The sequence below is a fragment of the Oncorhynchus gorbuscha genome, linkage group LG05 (genome assembly GCF_021184085.1).
Source record: "Oncorhynchus gorbuscha isolate QuinsamMale2020 ecotype Even-year linkage group LG05, OgorEven_v1.0, whole genome shotgun sequence".
Lineage (NCBI taxonomy): Eukaryota > Metazoa > Chordata > Actinopteri > Salmoniformes > Salmonidae > Oncorhynchus > Oncorhynchus gorbuscha.
Genome location: NC_060177.1, coordinates 821,691 through 843,422, shown reverse-complemented (window position 1 = coordinate 843,422; position 21,732 = coordinate 821,691). Strand labels below are relative to the sequence as shown.

The 21,732-nt window shown below is 43.0% G+C and overlaps 1 protein-coding gene across 1 annotated transcript in view; it reads left to right on the top strand.

Annotated features, from left to right (window-relative positions):
* The window catches only part of LOC124035351, a 107,783-nt gene that overhangs the window by 4,583 nt on the left and 81,468 nt on the right, over positions 1-21,732 (top strand).

Genomic DNA, 21,732 nt, shown 5'->3' with positions numbered 1-21,732 from the left:
TGTCTACCTTTCACACTGAATGTGTAATATTGTGTGTCTTGGCTGTTGGGTTGAGATGTTTCTACCCTCTACATTCCTGATGGTCCTGAACATGCTCCTGTTGCTGGTGAAAGCTGTGGGACCAATATGTCCATTTTTAAACACCTGATATCATGTACTGGTGTTGTTTCTGAAGAGTTTCTCTCACCATACAATAAACACAGCATGATTTACCTCAATGTATACTTTTACAGTTTGTCTGACTCTGCCTGCCTGCCTGCCTGCCTGCCTGCCTGCCTGCCTGCCTGCCTGCCTGCCTGCCTGCCTGCCTGCCTGCCTGCCTGCCTGCCTGCCTGCCTGCCTGCACAACCCAACCACCAAGCTACCAGGCTATCTGCTACCTAGCTACCACACAGCCCAACTACCAGGCTATCTTCTACCGAGCTACCACACAGCCCAACTACCAGGCTATCTGCTACTTAGCTACCACACAACCCAACCACCAAGCTACCAAGCATTCACTCATGTCCTATCTAGCTACCACACAACCTAGCTACCAGCTACCTAGCTACCACACAACCCAACTACCAAGCTACCAGGCATTCAGTCATATTCTAGCATTTTTTAAAGATAAATATTACAGTACCCCACCACCTACTACACAACACTACCTCACTGCCCTACAACATAACAGTACCCACCACCCTACAACACAACAGTACCCCACCACCCTACAATACAACAGTACCCCACCACCCTACAATACAACAGTACCCTACCACCCTACAATACAACAGTACCCACCACCCTACAATACAACAGTACCCACCACCCTACAATACAACAGTACCCACCACCCTACAATACAACAGTACCCCACCACCCTACAATACAACAGTACCCCACCACCCTACAATACAACAGTACCCCACCACCCTACAATACAACAGTACCCACCACCCTACAACACAACAGTACCCACCACCCTACAACACAACAGTACCCACCACCCTACAATACAACAGTACCCCACCACCCTACAATACAACAGTACCCACCACCCTACAATACAACAGTACCCCACCACCCTACAATACAACAGTACCCACCACCCTACAATACAACAGTACCCCACCACCCTACAATACAACAGTACCCACCACCCTACAATACAACAGTCCCCCACCACCCTACAACATAACAGTACCCACCACCCTACAATACAACAGTACCCCACCACCCTACAACACAACAGTACCCCACCACCCTACAATACAACAGTAACCACCACCCTACAACACAACAGTACCCACCACCCTACAATACAGCAGTACCCCACCACGCTACAATACAACAGTACCCACCACCCTACAACATAACAGTCCCCCACCACCCTACAATACAACAGTACCCACCACCCTACAATACAACAGTACCCACCACCCTACAACATAACAGTCCCCCACCACCCTACAATACAACAGTACCCCACCACCCTACAATACAACAGTACCCCACCACCCTACAATACAACAGTACCCCACCACCCTACAATACAACAGTACCCCACCACCCTACAATACAACAGTACCCCACCACCCTACAATACAACAGTACCCCACCACCCTACAATATAACAGTACCCCACCACCCTACAATACAACAGTACCCCACCACCCTACAATACAACAGTACCCCACCACCCTACAACACAACAGTACCCCACCACCCTACAATACAACAGTACCCCACCACCCTACAACATAACAGTACCCACCACCCTACAATACAACAGTACCCACCACCCTACAATACAACAGTACCCACCACCCTACAACACAACAGTACCCACCACCCTACAACACAACAGTACCCACCACCCTACAATACAACAGTACCCACCACCCTACAACACAACAGTACCCCACCACCCTACAATACAACAGTACCCACCACCCTACAATACAACAGTACCCACCACCCTACAACACAACAGTACCCCACCACCCTACAACACAACAGTACCCACCACCCTACAACACAACAGTACCCACCACCCTACAATACAACAGTACCCCACCACCCTACAATACAACAGTACCCACCACCCTACAATACAACAGTACCCCACCACCCTACAATACAACAGTACCCACCACCCTACAATACAACAGTACCCCACCACCCTACAATACAACAGTACCCACCACCCTACAATACAACAGTACCCACCACCCTACAATACAACAGTACCCCACCACCCTACAACACAACAGTACCCACCACCCTACAATACAACAGTACCCACCACCCTACAATACAACAGTACCCCACCACCCTACAATACAACAGTCCCCCACCACCCTACAACACAACAGTACCCCACCACCCTACAATACAACAGTACCCACCACCCTACAACACAACAGTACCCCACCACCCTACAATACAACAGTACCCTACAATACAACAGTACCCACCACCCTACAATATATATTATTCTATATTCTATACTATTCTACTGTATCTTAATCTATGACATTTGCAGTCTCAATTTGGTTTTTGTCCTATTTTGTGAATTATTGGTTGGTGAGTGGACCCCAGACCTCACAACCTAAAGGGCAATGGGTTCTATAACTGATTCAAGTTTTGTTAGCCAGATCCTAATTGTTAGGTCAAATGTTATGTTCCTTTTGTTGGCATAGAAGGCCCTTCTTGCCTCTCAATTGGTTCACATCTTTGTGGAATCTCTCTCTCAGGGCTTGGCATTGTGCCATCTTCTTCATCTAGAGATATTCAAGCTACATGTCTGAAAGGAGAAGAAGAGCGAGCCCCTCCTATTGTGTGGGTCCTAGAGAGGGCCTTGAACCCTGCCATTCTTCTCTTTCTCTCTGTCAGCTGACTGTGAGGACAGGGGACCCCAGAATAAGAATAACGGCCCTCCCCATTCAAATGGCCAGGGTTATAGGCTCTAAGCCCATTCTAGAGTGACTATTTGTATGCCCAGCGCTTCCCCGCTCCTTATCCTCTTCAACGTCTTTCACACCAATGAAAAGCTCCCTCCTGCTTCTGGTCTTTTCTCTGATGGGCTCTTTCTTCTGTCATCCATACGATCCCCTCCTCAGGAGTGACAGACGCTAACCTTCCTCCATCTGCCCAAAATAATGACCACCACAGGCTTTATGGAGACACTGTGGAAGGAGACCTGGAGAGAAGTGGAGACAGAGAGCAGGGGAGAGGGAGAGGAAGCTTTGCTTTATGGAGACGTGGTGGGGACGAGGGGTCAGGGGAGGGAGGGAGGGAGAGAGAGAGAGGGAGAGAGCAGGGGAGAGGGAGAGGAAGCTTTGCTTTATGGAGACGTGGTGGGGACGAGGGGTCAGGGGGAGGGAGGGAGAGAGAGAGAGGGAGAGAGGGGGGAGGGAGGGAGGGTGGAGGGAGGGAGGGAGAGAGGAAGCTTTGCTTTATGGAGACGTGGTGGGGACGAGGGGTCAGGGGGGGAGGGAGGGAGGGAGAGAGAGAGAGAGAGGGAGAGGGGGGAGGGAGGGAGGGTGGAGGGAGGGAGAGAGAGAGGGTGGAGGGAGGGAGGGAGAGAAGGGGAGGGGACGAGAGAGAGAGAGAGAGAGAGAGAGAGAGAGAGAGGGGGAGAGAGAGACCCCCAGATCAGATGTGCTGTCTGTCTGTTTTCCCAGTCTATAGACATCTCTCTCCTCTATGTCTGTCTATACACTCACCTCCATTGTCCTCACAGCTCACACCAATTTTCATGGCCTTGCCTCAATGAAGCCCCCAGTAAGAGCTTTACAGCCTGCAACCGTAAGGCCGATCCATTCTAAACTTAAGGCTCTTGAGTTATGACTTTTCAACCTCTGCCCATATCGTGGAATCAAAACTCAAAATATTTATTTCATGGAAGCTTCTCTAATGTCAAAGATGTAAAGTGTGGTGTACCACAGGGCAGCTTTCTAGGCCCTCTACTCTTTTCACCAATTAAAAAAAAAAAATCCTTTATTTTACTCAGCAAGTCATTTAAGAACAAATTCTTATTTTCAATGACGGCCTAGGAACAGTGGGTTAACTGCTTGTTCAGGGTCAGAACGACAAATTTGTACCTTGTCAGCTCGGCGATTTGAACTTGCAACCTTTCGGTTACTAGTCCAACTCTCTAACCACTAGGCTACGCTGCCGCCCCAATGACCTGACACTGGCATTAAACAAAGCATGTGTCCATATACGCTGATGATTCAACCATATAAGCATCAGCAACCACAGCTAATGAAGTTAAAGAGTTGCCATCTGTTTTAGAATGGGTGACCAGTAATAAACTGGCCCTGAATATCTCTAAAACTAAGAGCATTGTATTTGGTACAAATCATTCCCTAAATTATAGACCTCAGCTGAATCTGGTATTGAATGGTGTGGCTGTTGAGCAAGTTGAGGAGACTACATTTCTTGGTGTTGCCTTAGATTGTAAACTGTTCTGCTCAAAACATATTGATTAAATGGTTGTGAAGATGGGGAGAGGTCTGTCCATAATAAAGAGATGCTCTGTTTTTTTGGCCAGTTGTGGGGTCGAGTTCTGAAGGTAAGACCTAGTTAAGCTGCAGCGACCCCAGAACAGAGCGGCACGTCTTGCTCTTCATTGTAATCTGACTTGTGCTCTGATATCTGCATCACTGATTTCTGCTCTCGCAAAAGCCTGGGTTTTCTGCATGTTAACACTAGAAGCGTATTACCTAAAATTGATCCATTTAAAGTGTGGGTTCACAGCTCTAATCCAGATGTGTTGGTCACTACTGAGACGTGGTTCAGGAAGAGTGTGGGTTCACAGCTCTAATCCAGATGTGTTGGTCACTACTGAGACGTGGTTCAGGAAGAGTGTGGGTTCACAGCTCTAATCCAGATGTGTTGGTCACTACTGAGACGTGGTTCAGGAAGAGTGTGGGTTCACAGCTCTAATCCAGATGTGTTGGTCACTACTGAGACGTGGTTCAGGAAGAGTGTGGGTTCACAGCTCTAATCCAGATGTGTTGGTCACTACTGAGACGTGGTTCAGGAAGAGTGTGGGTTCACAGCTCTAATCCAGATGTGTTGGTCACTACTGAGACGTGGTTCAGGAAGAGTGTGGGTTCACAGCTCTAATCCAGATGTGTTGGTCACTACTGAGACGTGGTTCAGGAAGAGTGTGGGTTCACAGCTCTAATCCAGATGTGTTGGTCACTACTGAGACGTGGTTCAGGAAGAGTGTGGGTTCACAGCTCTAATCCAGATGTGTTGGTCACTACTGAGACGTGGTTCAGGAAGAGTGTGGGTTCACAGCTCTAATCCAGATGTGTTGGTCACTACTGAGACGTGGTTCAGGAAGAGTGTGGGTTCACAGCTCTAATCCAGATGTGTTGGTCACTACTGAGACGTGGTTCAGGAAGAGTGTGGGTTCACAGCTCTAATCCAGATGTGTTGGTCACTACTGAGACGTGGTTAAGGAAGAGTGTGGGTTCACAGCTCTAATCCAGATGTGTTGGTCACTACTGAGACGTGGTTCAGGAAGAGTGTGGGTTCACAGCTCTAATCCAGATGTGTTGGTCACTACTGAGACGTGGTTCAGGAAGAGTGTGGGTTCACAGCTCTAATCCAGATGTGTTGGTCACTACTGAGACGTGGTTAAGGAAGAGTGTTTTGAATACTGATGTTAACCGTTCTGGTTACAACCTGTTTCGGCAAGACCTTCCAAAGGTGGTGGAGTGGCAATCTTTAAATCAAATCAAATCTAATCAAATTTATTTATATAGCCCTTCGTACATCAGCTAATATCTCAAAGTGCTGTACAGAAACCCAGCCTAAAACCCCAAACAGCAAACAATGCAGGTGTAAAAGCACGGTGGCTAGGAAAAACTCCCTAGAAAGGCCAAAACCTAGGAAGAAACCTAGAGAGGAACTGGGCTATGTGGGGTGGCCAGTCCTCTTCTGGCTGTGCCGGGTAGAGATTATAACAGAACATGACCAAGATGTTCAAATGTTCATAAATGACCAGCATGGTCAAATAATAATAAGGCAGAACAGTTGAAACTGGAGCAGCAGCACAGTCAGGTGGACTGGGGACAGCAAGGAGCCATCATTTCAGGTAGTCCTGGGGCACGGTCCTAGGGCTCAGGTCCTCCGAGAGAGAGAAAGAAAGAGAGAATTAGAGAGAGCATATGTGGGGTGGCCAGTCCTCTTCTGGCTGTGCCGGGTGGAGATTATAACAGAACGTTGCCAAGATGTTCAAATGTTCATAAATGACCAGCATGGTTGAATAATAGTAAGGCAGAACAGTTGAAACTGGAGCAGGAGCATGGCCAGGTGGACTGGGGACAGCAAGGAGTCCTCATGTCAGGTAGTCCTGGGACATGGTCCTAGGGCCCAGGCCAGTTCAAACTGGAGCAGCAGCATGGCCAGGTGGACTGGGGACAGCAAGGAGTCATCATGTCAGGTAGTCCTGGGGCATGGTCCTAGGGCTCAGGTCCTCCGAGAGAGAGAAAGAAAGAGAGAAGGAGAGAATTAGAGAACACACACTTAGATTCACACAGGACACCGAATAGGACAGGAGAAGTACTCCAGATAAACAAACTGACCCTAGCCCCCCCGACACAAACTACTGCAGCATAAATACTGGAGGCTGAGACAGGAGGGGTCAGGAGACACTGTGGCCCCATCCGAGGACACCCCCGGACAGGGCCAAACAGGAAGGATATAACCCCACCCACTTTGCCAAAGCACAGCCCCCACACCACTAGAGGGAAATCTTCAACCACCAACTTACCATCCTGAGACAAGGCCGAGTATAGCCCACAAAGATCTCCGACACGGTACAACCCAAGGGGGGGGGGGACCCAGACAGGCCGACCACAACAGTGAATCAACCCACCCAGGTGACGCACCCCCCCCAGGGACGGCACGAGAGAGCCCCAGCAAGCCAGTGACTCAGCCCCCGTAACAGGGTTAGAGGCAAAGAATCCCAGTGAAAAGAGGGGTTCCTTTACCAAGGAACACCTTCAGTGCTCGGTTGTCTACACCAAGTCTGTCCCCAAACAATTTGATTTGCTGGTTTTAAGCATTAAACTTACATTTTGTTGACTGATGCTGGGTGTTATCGTCCACCATCAGCACCGGCCTGTACCCTAAATGCACTAAGTCTGATTTTGGCCTGCTAGGTGACCTAAACTCGGACATGCTTAAACCACCTGACCAAGTCCTAAAGCAATGGGGCTTCCTAAATCTTTCTCAGATTATTACCAATCCCACAAGGTATGACTCCAAACACCCAGAAAAGGCTACTCTCCTCGACATTATCCTCACAAATAATCCTGCTAGGTGTCAGTCTGGTGTTTTCTGTAATGACCTTAGTGATCATTGTTTTACAGCCTGTGTTAGTAATGGCTGCTCAGTGAAATGACCTGTCCTGATGTGTCATGGGCACTTGCCTCTGTAAAATGGTATAGAATCAGCGTGATCCCCTCTGTTGAAGACGCTTGGACCTTCTTTTGTAATATTTTCAGTTGTATTATTAACAATGTTTTATTGCACCTTTATTTAACAAGGCCGTTAAGCACAAATTCTTATTTACAATGACGGCCTACCGGGGTAACCAAATCCAGTCGGCGCTGGGCAGTTGTGTGTCGCTTTATGGGACTCCCAATGACGGCCGGGTGTGATACATTCTGGAACAAACACGCCCCCATAAAGAAAATTAAAAATAGGTCAGGCAGTAGGAAGCTCACTCATCCATTTATATGCAGATGATACAGTCTTATACTCATCCATTTATATGTAGATGATACAGTCTTATACTCATCCATTTATATGTAGATGATACAGTCTTATACTCATCCATTTATATGCAGATGATACAGTCTTATACTCAGCTGGCCCCTCACCGGATTTGGTGTTAAAAGCTCCACAACAAAGCTTTCTTAGTGTCCAACAAGCTTTCTCTGGCCTTAACCTTGTTCTGAACACCTCCACAACAAAGCTTTATTAGTGTCCAATGAGCTTTCTCTGGCCTTAACCTTGTTCTGAACACCTCCACAACAAAGCTTTATTAGTGTCCAATGAGCTTTCTCTGGCCTTAACCTTGTTCTGAACACCTCCACAACAAAGGTCATGTGGTTTGGTAAGAAGAATGCCCCTCTCCCCATCAGTGTGACTACTACCTCTGAGGGTTTAGAGCTTGAGGTAGTCACCTCATACAAGTGCTTGGAAGTATGGCTAGATGGTACACTGTCCTTCTCTCAGCACATATCAAAGCTGAAGGCTAAGGTTCAATCTAGACTTGGTTTCCTCAATCGTCATCACTCCTCTTTCACCCCAGCTGCCAAACTAACCCTAGATTTCGGAGACGTAATTTATAGATCGGCAGGTAAGGGTGCTCTCAAGCGGCTAGATGTTCTTTACCATTCGGCCATCAGATTTGCCACCAATGCTCCTGAAAGGACACATCACTGCACTCTGTACTCTTCTGTAAACTGGTCATCTCTGTTTACTCGTCACAAGACCCACTGGTTGATGCTTATTTCTAAAAGCTTCCTAGGCCTCAAACCCCCCTATCTGAGATATCTACTGAAGCCCTCCTAGGCCTCCCTCCCCCCTATCTGAGATACCTACTGCAGCCCTCATAGGCCTCAAACCCCCCTATCTGAGATATCTACTGAAGCCCTCATAGGCCTCCCTCCCCCTATCTGAGATATCTACTGAAGCCCTCATAGGCCTGCAGCCCTCATAGGCCTCCCTCCCCCCTCCCCCTATCTGAGATATCTACTGCAGCCCTCATAGGCCTCCCTCCCCTATCTGAGATATCTACTGCAGCCCTCATAGGCCTCCCTCCCCCTATCTGAGATATCTAGCCTGCAGCCCTCTGAGATATCTAGGCCTCCCTCCCCCTATCTGAGATATCTACTGCAGCCCTCATAGGCCTCCCTCCCCCTATCTGAGATATCTACTGCAGCCCTCATAGGCCTCCCTCCCTATCTGAGATATCTACTGAAGCCCTCATAGGCCTCCCTCCCCCTATCTGAGATATCTACTGAAGCCCTCATAGGCCTCCCTCCTCCCTATCTGAGATATCTACTGCAGCCCTCATAGGCCTCCCTCCCCCCTATCTGAGATATCTACTGCAGCCCTCATAGGCCTCCCTCCCCCTATCTGAGATATCTACTGAAGCCCTCATAGGCCTCCCTCCCCCTATCTGAGCCTACTGCAGCCCTCTAGGCCTCCCTCCCCCTATCTGAGATATCTACTGCAGCCCTCATAGGCCTCCCTCCCCCTATCTGAGATATCTACTGAAGCCCTCATAGGCCTCCCTCCCCCTATCTGAGATATCTACTGCAGCCCTCATAGGCCTCCCTCCCCCTATCTGAGATATCTACTGATCATCTCCCTCCCCCCTATCTGAGATATCTAAGCCCTCATAGGCCTAGGCCTCCCTCCCCCCTATCTGAGATATCTACTGCAGCCCTATCTGAGATATAGAAGCCCTCATAGGCCTCCCCCCTATCTGAGATATCTACTGAAGCCCTCATAGGCCTCCCTCCCCCTATCTGAGATATCTACTGCAGCCCTCATAGGCCTCCCTCCCCCCTATCTGAGATATCTACTGCAGCCCTCATAGGCCTCCCTCCCCCTATCTGAGATATCTACTGAAGCCCTCATCCTCCACATACAACACCCGTTCTGCCAGTCACATTCTGCCTAGTGTAATAAAGGTTTTTTTAAAACACTGAAGCATGCACAAGAGCACCAGCTGTTATAGATGACTGTGATCACGCTTTCCGCAGCCAATGTGAGCAAGACCTTTCAACAGGTCAACATTCACAAAGCCGTGGGGCCAGATGGATTACCAGGACGTGTACTCAGAGCATGCATGGACCAACCGGCAAGTGTCTTCACTGACATTTTCAACCCATCCCTGACCAAGTCTGTAATACCTACATGTTTTAAGCAGATTACCATAGTCCCTGTGCCCAAGGAAGCAAAGGCAACCTGCCTAAATGATTACCGCCTGTAGCACTCACGTCGGTAGCCATGAAGTGCTTTGAAAAGCTGGTCATGGCTCACATCAACACCATCATCCCAGGAACCCTAGACCCATTCCAATTCGCGTACTGCCCCAACAGATCCACAGATGACGCAATCTCTATTGCACTCCACACTGCCCTTTCCCACCTGGACAAAAGGAACACCTATGTGAGAATGCTGTTCATTGACTACAGCTCAGCATTAATCTCTATTGCACTCCACACTGCCCTTTCCCACCTGGACAAAAGGAACACCTATGTGAGAATGCTATTCATTCCCTATATAGTGCACTAGTGTTGACCAGAGCCCTATGGTACACTATTCCCTATAAAGTGCACTAGTGTTGACCAGAGCCCTATGGTACACTATTCCCTATATAGTGCACTACTTTAGACCAGAGCCCTATGGTACACTATTCCCTATAAAGTGCACTACTGTTGACCAGAGCCCTATGGTACACTATTCCCTATATAGTGTACTACTTTAGACCAGAGCCCTATGGTACACTATTCCCTATATAGTGTACTACTTTAGACCAGAGCCCTATGGTACACTATTCCCTATATAGTGCCCTACTGTTGACCAGAGCCCTATAGTACACTATTCCCTATATAGTGTACTACTTTAGACCAGAGCCCTATGGTACACTATTCCCTATATAGTGCCCTACTGTTGACCAGAGCCCTATGGTACACTATTCCCTATATAGTGCACTACTTTAGACCAGAGCCCTATGGTACACTATTCCCTATATAGTGCACTACTGTTTGAGATGCAGTTTAAGAGGGATCCTCCAGGAGAGGTCATGGCCAACCTTTTCAGAGAAGTTCCTCTGCATCTGTCTCCTAGCAACATCAGAACAGTCCTTCAGTTGATTGGTCTCCTTCCTGGTTGTTGTTGCTAACAGTTCCAGTAGATATTACTGTATCCTCCAAAACCCAGGCTTCTCACAGTAGTGGAGTGAATGGGATGGGGTTTTGGAAGGCTGGCCACGCAATACTTCTATAACAGTAGATATTACTGTATCCTCCAAAACCCAGGCTTCTCACAGTAGTGGAGTGAATGGGATGGGGTTTTGGAAGGCTGGCCACGCAATACTTCTATAACAGTAGATATTACTGTATCCTCCAAAACCCAGGCTTCTCACAGTAGTGGAGTGAATGGGATGGGGTTTTGGAAGGCTAGCCACGCAATACTTCTATTCCAGTAGATATTACTGTATCCACCAAAACCCAGGCTTCTCACAGTAGTGGAGTGAATGGGATGGGGTTTTGGAAGGCTGGCCACGCAATACTTCTATTACAGTAGATTTACAGTAGATGTAGTAGATTTACAGTAGATGTAGTATCTCTCATCTGTCTGTAATGTGTATCCATGATATCAATTCTCTTCTGAGCCCGTCGGACGGACAGACAGACGCCATCTTGATAATGGCAGAGGTCAGAGAATGGAGCCAGTCAGTCTCCCGATCGACTCGCCAGGCCTGGACGGAGGGAGTGGCGGGGAGCGGTGTGATGTCACCAACACATACCAGGGGGCAGGGGATTAAAAGGGCAGTCTGGGGACAAGCTGAGGGAACACAAAACACTTGGATATGTGTCCAAAAATGGCAACCTATTCCCTATAGGGCACTGGCCTTAAGTAGTGCACTATGTAGGGAATAGGGCCCCATTTGGAACGCATCCCTTGTCCTCTTATAGTGTTTATAGGGTTAGGGTTCACTACTTCCTCTATTCTACCAGTATGTTTATAGGGTTAGGGTTCACTACTTCCTCTATCCTACCAGTATGTTTATAGGGTTAGGGTTCACTACTTCCTCTATTCTACCAGTATGTTTATAGGGTTAGGGTTCACTACTTCCTCTATTCTACCAGTATGTTTATAGGGTTAGGGTTCACTACTTCCTCTATTCTACCAGTATGTTTATAGGGTTAGGGTTCACTACTTCCTCTATTCTACTAGTATGTTTATAGGGTTAGGGTTCACTACTTCCTCTATTCTACCAGTATGTTTATAGGGTTAGGGTTCACTACTTCCTCTATTCTACCAGTGTGTTTATAGGGTTAGGGTTCACTACTTCCTCTATTCTACCAGTATGTTTATAGGGTTAGGGTTCACTACTTCCTCTATTCTACAGTATGTTTATAGGGTTAGGGTTCACTACTTCCTCTATTCTACTAGTATGTTTATAGGGTTAGGGTTCACTACTTCCTCTATTCTACTAGTATGTTTATAGGGTTAGGGTTCACTACTTCCTCTATTCTACTAGTATGTTTATAGGGTTAGGGTTCACTACTTCCTCTATTCTACTAGTATGTTTATAGGGTTAGGGTTCACTACTTCCTCTATTCTACCAGTATGTTTATAGGGTTAGGGTTCACTACTTCCTATTCTATTCTACCAGTATGTTTATAGGGTTAGGGTTCACTACTTCCTCTATTCTACCAGTAGTATGTTTATAGGGTTAGGGTTCACTACTTCCTCTATTCTACCAGTATGTTTATAGGGTTAGGGTTCACTACTTCCTCTATTCTACCAGTATGTTTATAGGGTTAGGGTTATGTTTATAGGGTTCACTACTTCCTCTATTCTACCAGTATGTTTATAGGGTTAGGGTTCACTACTTCCTCTATTCTACCAGTGTGTTTATAGGGTTAGGGTTCACTACTTCCTCTATTCTACCAGTATGTTTATAGGGTTAGGGTTCACTACTTCCTCTATTCTACTAGTATGTTTATAGGGTTAGGGTTCACTACTTCCTCTATTCTACTAGTATGTTTATAGGGTTAGGGTTCACTACTTCCTCTATTCTACTAGTATGTTTATAGGGTTAGGGTTCACTACTTCCTCTATTCTACTAGTATGTTTATAGGGTTAGGGTTCACTACTTCCTCTATTCTACTAGTATGTTTATAGGGTTAGGGTTCACTACTTCCTCTATTCTACTAGTATGTTTATAGGGTTAGGGTTCACTACTTCCTCTATTCTACTAGTATGTTTATAGGGTTAGGGTTCACTACTTCCTCTATTCTACCAGTATGTTTATAGGGTTAGGGTTCACTACTTCCTCTATTCTACCAGTATGTTTATAGGGTTAGGGTTCACTACTTCCTCTATTCTACTAGTATGTTTATAGGGTTAGGGTTCACTACTTCCTCTATTCTACCAGTGTGTTTATAGGGTTAGGGTTCACTACTTCCTCTATTCTACCAGTATGTTTATAGGGTTAGGGTTCACTACTTCCTCTATTCTACTAGTATGTTTATAGGGTTAGGGTTCACTATCCTCTATTCTACTAGTATGTTTATAGGGTTAGGGTTCACTACTTCCTCTATTCTACTACCAGTATGTTTATAGGGTTAGGGTTCACTACTTCCTCTATTCTACTAGTATGTTTATAGGGTTAGGGTTCACTACTTCCTCTATTCTACTAGTATGTTTATAGGGTTAGGGTTCACTACTTCCTCTATTCTACCAGTATGTTTATAGGGTTAGGGTTCACTACTTCCTCTATTCTACCAGTATGTTTATAGGGTTAGGGTTCACTACTTCTATTCTACTATTCTATTCCAGTATGTTTATAGGGTTAGGGTTCACTACTTCCTCTATTCTACCAGTATGTTTATAGGGTTAGGGTTCACTACTTCCTCTATTCTAGGGTTCACTACTTCCTCTATTCTACCAGTATGTTTATAGGGTTAGGGTTCACTACTTCCTCTATTCTACCAGTATTCTATAGTTTATAGGGTTAGGGTTCACTACTTCCTCTATTCTACCAGTATGTTTATAGGGTTAGGGTTCACTACTTCCTCTATTCTACCAGTATGTTTATAGGGTTAGGGTTCACCTTCTATTCTACCAGTATGTTTATAGGGTTAGGGTTCACTACTTCCTCTATTCTACTAGTATGTTTATAGGGTTAGGGTTCACTACTTCCTCTATTCTACCAGTATGTTTATAGGGTTAGGGTTCACTACTTCCTCTATTCTACCAGTATGTTTATAGGGTTAGGGTTCACTACTTCCTCTATTCTACCAGTATGTTTATAGGGTTAGGGTTTCACTACTTCCTCTATTCTACCAGTATGTTTATAGGGTTAGGGTTCACTACTTCCTCTATTCTATTCTACCAGTATGTTTATAGGGTTAGGGTTCACTACTTCCTCTATTCTACCAGTATGTTTATAGGGTTAGGTTCATCACTACTTCCTCTATTCTACCAGTATGTTTATAGGGTTAGGGTTCACTACTTCCTCTATTCTACCAGTATGTTTATAGGGTTAGGGTTCACTACTTCCTCTATTCTACCAGTATGTTTATAGTTCACCATCACTACTTCCTCTATTCTACCAGTATGTTTATAGGTGGTTAGGGTTCACTACTTCCTCTATTCTACCAGTATGTTTATGTTTATAGTATGTTTATAGGGTTAGGGTTCACTACTTCCTCTATTCTACCAGTATGTTTATAGGGTTATTCTACCAGTATGGGTTCACTACTTCCTCTATTCTACCAGTATGTTTATAGGGGTTAAGGGTTCACCATACTTCCTCTATTCTACCAGTATGTTTATAGGTGGTTAATCATGTTCACCATCACTACTTCCTCTATTCTACCAGTATGTTTATAGGTGGTTAAGGGTTCACCATCACTACCTCTATTCTACCAGTATGTTTATAGTGGTTAATCATGGGTCACCATCACTACTTCCTCTATTCTACCAGTATGTTTATAGGTGGTTAATCATGTTCACCATCACTACTTCCTCTATTCTACCAGTATGTTTATAGGTGGTTAATCATGTTCACCATCACTACTTCCTCTATTCTACCAGTATGTTTATAGGTGGTTAATCATGTTCACCATCACTACTTCCTCTATTCTACCAGTATGTTTATAGGTGGTTAATCATGTTCACCATCACTACTTCCTCTATTCTACCAGTATGTTTATAGGTGGTTAATCATGTTCACCATCACTACTTCCTCTATTCTACCAGTATGTTTATAGGTGGTTAATCATGTTCACCATCACTACTTCCTCTATTCTACCAGTATGTTTATAGGTGGTTAATCATGTTCACCATCACTACTTCCTCTATTCTACCAGTATGTTTATAGGTATGTTTATAGGTGGTTAATCATGTTCACCATCACTACTTCCTCTATTCTACCAGTATGTTTATAGGTGGTTAATCATGTTCACCATCACTACTTCCTCTATTCTACCAGTATGTTTATAGGTGGTTAATCATGTTCACCATCACTACTTCCTCTATTCTACCAGTATGTTTATAGGTGGTTAATCATGTTCACCATCACTACTTCCTCTATTCTACCAGTATGTTTATAGGTGGTTAATCATGTTTCAGTATGTTTATAGGTGGTTAATCACCATCACTACTTCCTCTATTCTACCAGTATGTTTATAGGTGGTTAATCATGTTCACCATCACTACTTCCTCTATTCTACCAGTATGTTTATAGGTGGTTAATCATGTATGCCATCACTACTTCCTCTATTCTACCAGTATGTTTATAGGTGGTTAATCATGTTCGCCATCACTACTTCCTCTATTCTACCAGTATGTTTATAGGTGGTTAATCATGTTCACCATCACTACTTCCTCTATTCTACCAGTATGTTTATAGGTGGTTAATCATGTTCACCTATTCTCAGTATGTTTATAGGTGGTTAATCTTCACCTCCTCTATTCTACCAGTATGTTTATAGGTGGTTAATCATGTTCACCATCACTACTTCCTCTATTCTACCAGTATGTTTATAGGTGGTTAATCATGTTCACCATCACTACTTCCTCTATTCTACCAGTATGTTTATAGGTGGTTAATCATGTTCACCATCACTACTTCCTCTATTCTACCAGTATGTTTATAGGTGGTTAATCATGTTCACCATCACTACTTCCTCTATTCTACCAGTATGTTTATAGGTGGTTAATCATGTTCACCATCACTACTTCCTCTATTCTACCAGTATGTTTATAGGTGGTTAATCATGTTCACCATCACTACTTCCTCTATTCTACCAGTATGTTTATAGGTGGTTAATCATGTTCACCATCACTACTTCCTCTATTCTACCAGTATGTTTATAGGTGGTTAATCATGTTCACCATCACTACTTCCTCTATTCTACCAGTATGTTTATAGGTGGTTAATCATGTTCACCATCACTACTTCCTCTATTCTACCAGTATGTTTATAGGTGGTTAATCATGTTCACCATCACTACTTCCTCTATTCTACCAGTATGTTTATAGGTGGTTAATCATGTTCACCATCACTACTTCCTCTATTCTACCAGTATGTTTATAGGTGGTTAATCATGTTCACCATCACTACTTCCTCTATTCTACCAGTATGTTTATAGGTGGTTAATCATGTTCACCATCACTACTTCCTCTATTCTACCAGTATGTTTATAGGTGGTTAATCATGTTCACCATCACTACTTCTATTCTACCAGTATGTTTATATTCTACCATCACTACTTCCTCTAGTATGTTTATAGGTGGTTAATCATGTTCACCATCACTACTTCCTCTATTCTACCAGTATGTTTATAGGTGGTTAATCATGTTCACCATCACTACTTCCTCTATTCTACCAGTATGTTTATAGGTGGTTAATCATGTTCACCATCACTACTTCCTCTATTCTCAGTATGTTTATAGGTGGTTAATCATGTTCACCATCACTACTTCCTCTATTCTACCAGTATGTTTATAGGTGGTTAATCATGTTCACCATCACTACTTCCTCTATTCTACCAGTATGTTTATAGGTGGTTAATCATGTTCACCATCACTACTTCCTCTATTCTACCAGTATGTTTATAGGTGGTTAATCATGTTCACCATCACTACTTCCTCTATTCTACCAGTATGTTTATAGGTGGTTAATCATGTTCACCATCACTACTTCCTCTATTCTACCAGTATGTTTATAGGTGGTTAATCATGTTCACCATCACTACTTCCTCTATTCTACCAGTATGTTTATAGGTGGTTAATCATGTTCACCATCACTACTTCCTCTATTCTACCAGTATGTTTATAGGTGGTTAATCATGTTCACCATCACTACTTCCTCTATTCTTATAGGTGGTTAATCATGTTCACCATCACTACTTCCTCTATTCTACCAGTATGTTTATAGGTGGTTAATCATGTTCACTACTTCCTCTATTCTACAGTATGTTTATAGGTGGTTAATCATGTTCACCATCACTACTATTCTACCAGTATGTTTATAGGTGGTTAATCATGTTCACCATCACTACTTCCTCTATTCTACCAGTATGTTTATAGGTGGTTAATCATGTTCACCATCACTACTTCCTCTATTCTACCAGTATGTTTATAGGTGGTTAATCATGTTCACCATCACTACTGTTCACCATCACTACTCTCCTCTATTCTACCAGTATGTTTATAGGTGGTTAATCATGTTCACCATCACTACTTCCTCTATTCTACCAGTATGTTTATAGGTGGTTAATCATGTTCACCATCACTACTTCCTCTATTCTACCAGTATGTTTATAGGTGGTTAATCATGTTCACCATCACTACTTCCTCATATTCTACCAGTATGTTTATAGGTGGTTAATCATGTTCACCATCACTACTTCCTCTATTCTACCAGTATGTTTATAGGTGGTTAATCATGTTCACCATCACTACTTCCTCTATTCTACCAGTATGTTTATAGGTGGTTAATCATGTTCACCATCACTACTTCCTCTATTCTACCAGTATGTTTATAGGTGGTTAATCATGTTCACCATCACTACTTCCTCTATTCTACCAGTATGTTTATAGGTGGTTAATCATGTTCACCATCACTACTTCCTCTATTCTACCAGTATGTTTATAGGTGGTTAATCATGTTCACCATCACTACTTCCTCTATTCTACCAGTATGTTTATAGGTGGTTAATCATGTTCACCATCACTACTTCCAGTATGTTTATAGGTGGTTAATCATGTTCACCACTCTACTTCCTCTATTCTACTATTCTACCAGTATGTTTATAGGTGGTTAATCATGTTCACCATCACTACTTCCTCTATTCTACCAGTATGTTTATAGGTGGTTAATCATGTTCACCATCACTACTTCCTCTATTCTACCAGTATGTTTATAGGTGGTTAATCATGTTCACCATCACTACTTCCTCTATTCTACCAGTATGTTTATAGGTGGTTAATCATGTTCACCATCACTACTTCCTCTATTCTACCAGTATGTTTATAGGTGGTTAATCATGTTCACCATCACTACTTCCTCTATTCTACCAGTATGTTTATAGGTGGTTAATCATGTTCACCATCACTACTTCCTCTATTCTACCAGTATGTTTATAGGTGGTTAATCATGTTCACCATCACTACTTCCTCTATTCTACCAGTATGTTTATAGGTGGTTAATCATGTTCACCATCACTACTTCCTCTATTCTACCAGTATGTTTATAGGTGGTTAATCATGTTCACCATCACTACTTCCTCTATTCTACCAGTATGTTTATAGGTGGTTAATCATGTTCACCATCACTACTTCCTCTATTCTACCAGTATGTTTATAGGTGGTTAATTCTACCAGTATGTTTATAGGTGGTTTCACCATCACTACTTCCTCTATTCTACCAGTATGTTTATAGGTGGTTAATCATGTTCACCATCACTACTTCCTCTATTCTACCAGTATGTTTATAGGTGGTTAATCATGTTCACCATCACTACTTCCTCTATTCTACCAGTATGTTTATAGGTGGTTAATCATGTTCACCATCACTACTTCCTCTATTCTACCAGTATGTTTATAGGTGGTTAATCATGTTCACCATCACTACTTCCTCTATTCTACCAGTATGTTTATAGGTGGTTAATCATGTTCACCATCACTACTTCCTCTATTCTACCAGTATGTTTATAGGTGGTTAATCATGTTCACCATCACTACTTCCTCTATTCTACAGTATGTTTATAGGTGGTTAATCATGTTCACCATCACTACTTTCTATTCTACCAGTATGTTTATAGGTGGTTAATCATGTTCACCATCACTACTTCCTCTATTCTACCAGTATGTTTATAGGTGGTTAATCATGTTCACCATCACTACTTTCTACCAGTATGTTTATAGGTGGTTAATCATGTTCACCATCACTACTTCCTCTATTCTACCAGTATGTTTATAGGTGGTTAATCATGTTCACCATCACTACTTCCTCTATTCTACCAGTATGTTTATAGGTGGTTAATCATGTTCACCATCACTACTTCCTCTATTCTACCAGTATGTTTATAGGTGGTTAATCATGTTCACCATCACTACTTCCTCTATTCTACCAGTATGTTTATAGGTGGTTAATCATGTTCACCATCACTACTTCCTCTATTCTACCAGTATGTTTATAGGTGGTTAATCATGTTCACCATCACTACTTCCTCTATTCTACCAGTATGTTTATAGGTGGTTAATCATGTTCACCATCACTACTTCCTCTATTCTACCAGTATGTTTATAGGTGGTTAATCATGTTCACCATCACTACTTCCTCTATTCTACCAGTATGTTTATAGGTGGTTAATCATGTTCACCATCACTACTTCCTCTATTCTACCAGTATGTTTATAGGTGGTTAATCATGTTCACCATCACTACTTCCTCTATTCTACCAGTATGTTTATAGGTGGTTAATCATGTTCACCATCACTACTTCCTCTATTCTACCAGTTCACCATCACTACTTCCTCTATTCTATGTTTATAGGTGGTTAATCATGTTCACCATCACTACTTCCTCTATTCTACCAGTATGTTTATAGGTGGTTAATCATGTTCACCATCACTACTTCCTCTATTCTACCAGTATGTTTATAGGTGGTTAATCATGTTCACCATCACTACTTCCTCTATTCTACCAGTATGTTTATAGGTGGTTAATCATGTTCACCATCACTACTTCCTCTATTCTACCAGTATGTTTATAGGTGGTTAATCATGTTCACCATCACTACTTCCTCTATTCTACCAGTATGTTTATAGGTGGTTAATCATGTTCACCATCACTACTTCCTCTATTCTACCAGTATGTTTATAGGTGGTTAATCATGTTCACCATCACTACTTCCTCTATTCTACCAGTATGTTTATAGGTGGTTAATCATGTTCACCATCACTACTTCCTCTATTCTACCAGTATGTTTATAGGTGGTTAATCATGTTCACCATCACTACTTCCTCTATTCTACCAGTATGTTTATAGGTGGTTAATCATGTTCACCATCACTACTTCCTCTATTCTACCAGTATGTTTATAGGTGGTTAATCATGTTCACCATCACTACTTCCTCTATTCTACCAGTATGTTTATAGGTGGTTAATCATGTTCACCATCACTACTTCCTCTATTCTACCAGTATGTTTATAGGTGGTTAATCATGTTCACCATCACTACTTCCTCTATTCTACCAGTATGTTTATAGGTGGTTAATCATGTTCACCATCACTACTTCCTCTATTCTACCAGTATGTTTATAGGTGGTTAATCATGTTCACCATCACTACTTCTATTCTACCAGTATGTTTATAGGTGGTTAATCATGTTCACCATCACTACTTCCTCTATTCTACCAGTATGTTTATAGGTGGTTAATCATGTTCACCATCACTACTTCCTCTATTCTACCAGTATGTTTATAGGTGGTTAATCATGTTCACCATCACTACTTCCTCTATTCTACCAGTATGTTTATAGGTGGTTAATCATGTTCACCATCACTACTTCCTCTATTCTACCAGTATGTTTATAGGTGGTTAATCATGTTCACCATCACTACTTCCTCTATTCTACCAGTATGTTTATAGGTGGTTAATCATGTTCACCATCACTACTTCCTCTATTCTACCAGTATGTTTATAGGTGGTTAATCATGTTCACCATCACTACTTCCTCTATTCTACCAGTATGTTTATAGGTGGTTAATCATGTTCACCATCACTACTCATCTACAGTATGTTTATAGGTGGTTAATCATGTTCACCATCACTACTTCCTCTATTCTACCAGTATGTTTATAGGTGGTTAATCATGTTCACCATCACTACTTCCTCTATTCTACCAGTATGTTTATAGGTGGTTAATCATGTTCACCATCACTACTTCCTCTATTCTACCAGTATGTTTATAGGTGGTTAATCATGTTCACCATCACTACTTCCTCTATTCTACCAGTATGTTTATAGGTGGTTAATCATGTTCACCATCACTACTTTCTATTCTACCAGTATGTTTATAGGTGGTTAATCATGTTCACCATCACTACCTATTCTACAGTATGTTTATAGGTGGTTAATCATGTTCACCATCACTACTTTCTATTCTACCAGTATGTTTATAGGTGGTTAATCATGTTCACCATCACTACTTCCTCTATTCTACCAGTATGTTTATAGGTGGTTAATCATGTTCACCATCACTACTTCCTCTATTCTACCAGTATGTTTATAGGTGGTTAATCATGTTCACCATCACTACTTCCTCTATTCTACCAGTATGTTTATAGGTGGTTAATCATGTTCACCATCACTACTTCCTCTATTCTACCAGTATGTTTATAGGTGGTTAATCATGTTCACCATCACTATTCTATTCCAGTATGTTTATAGGTGGTTA